Source organism: Salvelinus fontinalis, chromosome 12 (assembly GCF_029448725.1).
Source record: "Salvelinus fontinalis isolate EN_2023a chromosome 12, ASM2944872v1, whole genome shotgun sequence".
NCBI lineage: Eukaryota > Metazoa > Chordata > Actinopteri > Salmoniformes > Salmonidae > Salvelinus > Salvelinus fontinalis.
In genome coordinates, this window is record NC_074676.1 from 48,629,030 (window position 1) to 48,637,318 (window position 8,289).

General features: G+C 42.8%; 1 protein-coding gene across 1 annotated transcript in view; it reads right to left on the minus strand.

Moving 5' to 3' along the window:
* Positions 1 to 7,492, minus strand: part of LOC129867532 (GTP-binding protein Di-Ras1) — a 28,574-nt gene extending 21,082 nt beyond the window's left edge. Inside the window, exon 1 of the mRNA XM_055940998.1 lies at positions 7,118 to 7,492. The gene's annotated coding sequence lies outside the window, so the exon portion shown is untranslated. The remainder of the gene's footprint in view (positions 1 to 7,117) is intronic.
* Positions 7,493 to 8,289: the final 797 nt, after the last annotated feature.

Consider the following 8,289-nt stretch of genomic DNA (forward strand, 5'->3'; position numbering starts at 1 on the left):
ACTGTGATGATTTTCCCACTCCTTTCCTAACACATGCTAAAGTTAGCGGTTATAGAGTCAGGGGTGGCAGGTAGCCTGGCGGTTAGGAGCGTTGGGCCAGTAACAATATAAAAATCTGTTCCGCCCTTGAGCATGGCAATTAACCCTAATTGCTCCAGGGTCGCCGTCAATAATGGCTGGTCCCCTGGCTGTGACCCCACTCTCCGAGGGTGTCTCAGGGGGAGTGAGATATGCAAAAAACACATTTCCATTTCACACCTGTAGAGATTACCCACTTGTACATACAGAGAAACAGGACTATATAAGCACCCCCTAATTTGTATTATTATTATTATTATTATTTATCAGGGTCTCACCCCTACAATACATTTTTCTTACATCTGTAAGGACAGACGCTGGGAGCCGAGAAGCAAGTACAGCGAGTGAATATTTAATGAATAAACAGACAGGAAACAAAACACGAACAGCGTCTGGACAAGGGACACATTACGACATTAATGCCGACTCAGAAAATAAACTGAGGAGGTGACAGATATAAGGGGGGTAATTAATAACGTAATGAGTCCAGGTGAGTCCGATGAAGCGCTGATGCGCATAACGATGGTGACAGGTGTGCGTAATGATAAGCAGCCTGGTGACCATGAGCGTCAGCGAGGGGGAGCGGGAGCAGACGAGACAGTACCCCTCCTCTAGGGGCGTCACCTGGCATCCCACCTGGGGAAGCCCGACGGGCCGCTGAGGGGAGGGAGCCCGACGAGCCGGCTGAGGCGCGGGAGCCCTTGGAGCCGGCTGAGGAATGGCGTGGGAGCCTGACGAGCCAACCGAGGCTTGTGAGCCTCTGGAGCCAGCTGAGGCATGGGAGCCTGACGAGCCAGCTGAGGCATCCCCGGTTGCTTCGGCAGCGGCACCCGGACCCAACGCCACCAACAAAAACAAAAAACTCCCTGATGCTTCTAATTGTGGAGTCAGCATTCTGCAAGGACAGACGCTGGGAGACGAGAAGGAAATGTACAAGGAGGGAATATTTAATTAATAAACAGACGGGAAACAAAACACGAACAGCGTCTGGACAAGGGACACATAACGACATTAATGCTGACTCAGAAAATAAACTGAGGAAGGTTCTCAAATGAAAAAGGTTCCCTGCTGAACCCTTGAAGAACTCAAGATTTATTTGTTTGTTCTAAGAGTGTACTATGTCAACGCTGCAATAACAAGACCTTACCAGTGCTTCAAAACTATTAATGGGCAAAGAAAATTACCTACAGTATCTGGGTTAATTCTTTGAATGAGAACGTCCCATTGGGGGACCCTCCTGATGTCCAAGTGGGGGACCCTCCTGTCTGAGGTGTTCAGTGTCCCGTCGTAAAAGACACCTCACCCTCTGCCCTACTAGATCCTCAGTTTATATCCCACCTCGCATGTCGTCGCAGCAGGGGACCAGCTGAGCTCTCCTGCTGCGGCCTAGCGTCAAAACCCGGGGTCTTCGTCTGGTCACCCTACTTTGCCCTGGTCTCCTGATCCGAGGCCTTCGCCTGGTTCCTCAGCCTGGGTCTGGCCTGTCCGGTGGCCACCGCCCGTTGCTGCTCCGTGGGTCCAGCCACCCAAGTATCCAGTCTCAGACTCCTTGTTGAGCTCTGTCGCTGCGGCTTTGAGGTCTCCAGTCAGAGTGTCCTCAGCTGACACCATGCTGTGGGTCAAGATGACTCCTGTTCCTCCGCTGGAGGCCTCACCTGCCCTCACTGCCAAGGTCCTTCTGTTGCCTGTTTCTTGGCAGAGGTTGGCGCTCCTCTTCCACAACTGCTGCACAGCCTGCACTGGTATCGGCCTCATCAAACAGCCAGGTTCGGTAACCTCAAGCACCTACTTGCCGGGGTGGCCAGATGCACCAAAAAACAATTCCTGCTTGACCAGATGCCTATGCTCTATGATGTTTCTGACGGGGTGGCCAGACACACTCAAGGACTGGACTTTCCCTTGTATGGCTCCTTCACAGCTCTACCTCCCTGTTCAGGTGAATGAACACACACAAGTGACCTTATGATAGAGCATTTTGTTTAGAGTTCACATTTACACAGTAAATGTGGGGGTGGCTGATAAAAAGGATAGCTCTGATTTAGCAGATCAGCACTTAACCACTTAACTATTAGTTAGTTGTACTTGCCCGACACCCCTTATTTTCTTATTAGTTGTACCTGCAAGTCACCCGACTTGTATTGGCCAATCACATTTCGCCTTTCCCCGTGCACCTCACTCAAACCCGCTCCCGCCGTCAGAGTGAGACACTACCGGTCAAAAGTTTTAGAACACCTACTCATTCAAGGGTTTTTCTTTATTTTGACTATTTTCTACATTGTATAATAATAGTGAAGACATCAAAACTACGAAATAACACATATGGAAACATGTAGTAACCAAAAAAGTGTAAACATATCAAAATATATTTTACATTTGAGATTCTTCAAATAGCCACCCTTTCCCTTGATGACACACTTGTCATTCTCTCAACCAGCTTCACGAGGTAGTCACCTGGAATGCATTTCAATTAACAGGTGTGCCTTGTTAAAAGTTCATTTGTGGAATGTCTTTCCTTCTTAATGCGTTTGACCGAATCAGTTGTGTTGTGACAAGGTAGGGGGGTATACAGAAGATAGCCCTATTTGGTAAAAGACCAAGTCCATATTATGGCAAGAACAGCTCAAACAGCTCTCCTCTCCTTCCAGACTCACATTAAACATCTCCAATCCAAAGTTAAATCTGGAATTGGCTTCCTTATAGACTTATATCTCCCTCACTAACTTAAAGCGTCAGCTGTCAGAGCTAAAGCAACTGCTTTGTTTTATCTTGGCCAGGTCGCAATTGTAAATGAGAACTTGTTCTCAACTTGCCTACCTGGGTAAATAAAGGTGAAATAAATCAAATAAAATATTATAGTTTTGAATGTCCCGTTGGTAGCTCAGTCTTCTGCATAGGTCATGTATTTTATTGTCCATAGATTGCACGTTTGCTAGCAGAATGGAAGGAAATGGAGGTTTATTCGATTTATTTCTCAGAAGGCAGCCCGCCCTCTGGTCCCCTTTTCTCCGCTTCCTCTTTACGCAAATCACGGGGATCTGGGCCTGTTCCCAAGAAAGCAGTATATTATTTGCGTCGGATTCGTCAGGCTCGTTAAAGGAAAAAAAGGATTCTGCCAGTCCGTGGTGAGTAATCGCAGTCCTGATGTCCAGAAGTTATTTTCGGTCATAAGAGACGGTAGCGGCAGCATTATGTACAAAATAAGTTACAGACAACGCAAATAAACGAACAAAAAACACAATCGGTGGGGGACACGTAAAACGTCATCCTTATTCTCAACACACCAGGCTCTGTAAGGGCTATTTTGCCAAGAAGGAGAGTGATGGAGTACTGCATCAGATGACCTGGCCTCCACAATCCCCCGACCTCAACCAAATTGAGAGGGTTTGGGATGAGTCGGACCGCAGAGTGAAAGAAAAGCAGCCAACAAGTGCTCAATATATGTGGGAACTCCTTCAAGACTGTTGGAAAAGCATTCCAGGCGATGCTGGTTGAGAGAATGCCAAGAGTGTGGAAAGCTGTCATCAAGGGAAAGGGTGGCTATTTGAAGAACCTCAAATATAAAATATATTTTGATTTTTCTAACACTTTTTTGGTTACTACATGATTACATATGTGTTATTTCATAGTTTTGATGTCTTCACTATTATTTTACAATGTAGAAAATAGTAAAAATAAAGAAAAACCCTTGAATGAGTAGGTGTTCTAAAACTCTTCAGAGGGTGAATGGGCGAAACAAAAAATGTAAGTGCCTTTGAACGGGTAAGGTAGTAGGTGCCTGGCACACCGGTTTGTGTCAAGATCTACAATGCTGCTGAGTGTTTCATCCTCAACAATTTCCCGTGTGTATCAAGAGCGGTCCATCACCCAAAGGACATCCAGCCAACTGGACAGAACTCTGGGAAGCAATGGAGTCTACATCGGCGAGCATCCCTGTGGAACACTTTCGACACCTTGTAGAGTCCATGCCCTGAAAAAAATTAGGCTGTTCTGAGGGCAAAAGGGGGTGCAACTCAATATTCGGAAGGTGTTCCTAATGTTTGGTATACTCAGTGTATATTGAATGTAAGCCAGTACTAATGGTTATTCCTTTCTATTCTTTCTCCATAGAACCTCTTCTTATAGACTTTCACGTCGGTGAGCTGTCAATACAGAGGACTGTGTGGTGTGGTTGAACCCAATATCTAATAAACCTGTTCTGAAGACATTGAGACTTGTTCTTGCCGGACAGACCTGTGGTGGCTGAAATCTATCCATTGGCACCTAATAGCTCTCTACTACCTCCCGGGTGGCGCAGTGGTCTAGGGCACTGCATCGCAGTGCTAGCTGCGTCACCAGAGTCTCTGGGTTCGCGCCCAGGCTGGGCTGGGTTTGCGCCCAGGCTCTGTCGCAGCCGGCCGCAACCGGGAGGTCTGTGGGGCGACGCACAATTGGCATAGCGTTGTGAGGGTTTGGCCGGTAGGGGTATCCTTGTCTCAGTATGTAAAATGTAATAAAAATGTATGCACTCTACTTTAAGTCGCTCTGGATAAGAGTGTCTGCTAAATGACTAAAATGTAATGTAAAATGTACTAGTTAGTGCCTATTCTACATGGTCCCCCCCAGATTGGACCTTTAGTATTTTTCACAACTGTTACATTCCTCAGTCTCCCTGCTGTATTTATTTCCCCTGTGTTATGTGCATGGATTTCTCAGGTAACCTAAACCAGGGGTGTCAAACTCAATCAGGGCACAGGACAAACAGCCTATTATGTTTGTTTTTCAACAACAGAAAAAAAGGGAATACAACTGGCCCAAACTTGCAATTGTTTTATTAGAAAAATTGGGCCCTTTACAATATCCTCTTATGTACGTAGGATGCTGTATGTAGAATTTCAACATATTAAAACAAAAGAAGAAATACATAATATTTTTCCAGCCTTTGCTGCTATGCTTGCAGATGTGCATACTATGCTGTGAACCTAATCCAAAAAGTATTTAATAACTCCAAAAAACAAAAAAGTATTTAATTACTCCAAAAAACAAAAAAGTATTTAATTACTCAAAAAAACAAAAAAGTATTTAATTACTCCAAAAAACAAAAAAGTATTTAATTACTCCAAAAAACAAAAAAGTATTTAATAACTCCAAAAAACAAAAAAGTATTTAATTACTCCAAAAAACAAAAAAGTATTTAATAACTCCAAAAAACAAAAAAGTATTTAATTACTCCAAAAAACAAAAAAGTATTTAATAACTCCAAAAAACAAAAAAGTATTTAATTACTCCAAAAAACAAAAAAGTATTTAATTACTCCAAAAAACAAAAAAGTATTTAATAACTCCAAAAAACAAAAAAGTATTTAATAACTCCAAAAAACAAAAAAGTATTTAATTACTCCAAAAAACAAAAAAGTATTTAATTACTCCAAAAAACAAAAAGTATTTAATTACTCCAAAAAACAAAAAAGTATTTAATAACTCCAAAAAACAACAACGTACCTATAGGTTGTTGTGACATTTAAAAGTAAAAGTGTTTCATTTTTTTGCACTGCATGTATCACTGGTGTGGTTGAATGCAGCATTGTTGTATGGTGCACTCAATGTATTGTAGTTGAGTAGCCAGCCTAGACTACTGCTTAAATGTTGCTATAATAGGCCTGCATGTTTCTCCTTTGTATGGTATTTTGTTGCAGGTTCTGTTTTTTTAGTTATTCATTGTCAAGCTTTAAAAACCAAAGCCAGACTGCAACATTTTAGTAGCCTAGCAAGGACTGTGTCATGTCTCTGTACACTCTCCCTCCACTGAGTGCTGTCGGGACACATGAAAGCAGCGCAATTGAAGTTGAATTCACGAATGCGAGCACATTAGGCTGTAATTTCATAAATTAGAATACTCAACTGTTGACTCATTTATGCTCGCTTGTTTGTCCTGTTGCCCATTAGTAGTAATTTATACCCGCGTATGAATCCTTTATCTGTAACTTTTTGACAACCAAGATGACATTTTGTGTGGCTACAGCAATGACCAGTTGGAACTGCAACTTGGCATGGCCATTTCGTCTACAACTTCAGTTCGGGTAAAAGACTTGACCAGTGCCATTAGTGATGATTTGATACAGAGCGCAGGCTGGCTCGTGTGTTGGTGGGTGTGAGGCAATGCCGTTTGGCTTGCAGCACTTTGACAGTGCTTGCTGTGACTTGTAGTGCAGCGCGTTTCGGACTGCATGGAATGGGGCCAAAATGAATTGACAACCCAAATAATTGCGCAGGCCAGATAGAAATGTGTCACTGGCTGGATTCGGCCCGCGGGCCTTGTGTTTGACACGTGACCTAAACTCCATAGAAAATGTATGACATAATTGCAACCACGCGTCCTGGATAATCATCCAGGTATTTGACTTAACGGGCCAAACTACCGATTTAACGACACTAAATCCAAGCATCAATCACTCATTCATGGCATAATGTTTGGCGGCTACCTCCCCATTGTGGGTTGAATGTACGACAGGTTGATAGCCCTCCATCATTCGCGTTTATGCTACACAAACACACACTCCGCATTGTAGCACATTCCATATGCATGTCCATATGATATTATAGCAGCTACGATAGCCCTGTATAACAGTGAATCCTATGGTAAACTATGGGAAGTCTGAAATTAGATATAAATTCAAATCATATTAAGCTTATATTTGCAAAGTTTATTGTGGGGTTAACTTTGAGAGAGAAATGTAGGGTTTCGAGCCCTGCATAACACAAACTTATTTGAACACAACGGTGGTTGTCAGACGCATCTGATTTCATTTTATAAACTTGTCTTGAAAACGCCGCGACAGTGTCTCATCCTATGACCAGGTATCATTATCACACGGCAAAACAAAGGATTGGCCGCATGATACCGCTGTAACATGTAGCCAAACGCAAATAAAAAATGTCCACCAGATACTGAACAATAGAAATTAGAATGTTGAATGAGTCAGTAGGCTAGATTAGTGGAGGAATGGAGAGTGAGTGAATGAATGGATGGACGTACGTGTTGAGTTGAAATTAATCGAACTTACCTTTAAGCTAACTTTCCCAGATCCGTTGTGATTTTGCGGATTTACATATGCCCGCATGTAACACGTGTAAGTAAATACATTGATGCTAGAGTCCTTGTATAGTGGGCTAATAGCATTTTACAGTATGCGTGATGTGCTGTTTAGCCAGGTCCTCCTCTTTTTACTGCATCTCTCTCTCTCGCTCTCTCTCTTTCTGATTTAAACGCCCTGATGCCAAAGATAGGAGGTGCTTTACTTTCTATTTCGTCTCTCATCGAATACTGACGCACGCGAATGGGCAGATCAATTCCAGCAATCTTGCGCTCTTGACACTCCTTCCTGCTTTTGCTGAAGATGTAAGCTCCATCATTCTGCTAAGCGTCTGAGATATGTCTCTCATTCCACTCTGTCTTTGTCTTTCTTCTTTTGAATACCTAATATGATTACCTGATTCAATCTTTGTAATTATTTGTAGGTTATAGACTATTATTCGTGAAACCTCAATCGGTTTATTTTTTAGAGAAGCTGGAATAGTACATTGTCAATCGGACATCAATATACACTACATGACCAAATGTATGTGCTCATCGAACATCTCATTCCAAAATCATGGGCATTAATATGGAGTTAGTCCCCCTTTGCTGTTATTACAGCCTACACTCTTCTGGGAAGGCTTTCCATTAGATGCTGGAACATTGCTGCAGGGACTTGCTTCCATTCAGCCACAAGAGCATTAGTGAGGTTGGGCAGTCAACGTTCATTCATCCCAAAGGTGTTCGATGGGGTTGAGGTCAGGGATCTGTGCAGGCCAGTCAAGTTCTTCGTCACCGATCTTGACAAACCATTTCTGTATGGACCTTGCTTTGTGCACGGGCCTTCCCCAAACTGCACAGAATTGTCTAGAATGTCATTGTATGCTGAAGTGTTAAGATTTCCCTTCAAATCAAATGTTATTGGTCACATACACATGGTTAGCAGATGTTAATGTGAGTGTAGCTGTAACGAAATGCTTGTGCTTCTAGTTCCAACAGTACAGTAATATCTAACAAGTAACCTAACAATCCCACAACAACTACCTAATACACACAAATCTAAGTGGAGGGATGGAATAAGAATATGTACATATAAATATATGGATGAGTGATGACCGAGCAGCATAGGCAAGATGCAATAGATGGTATAGAACACAATAT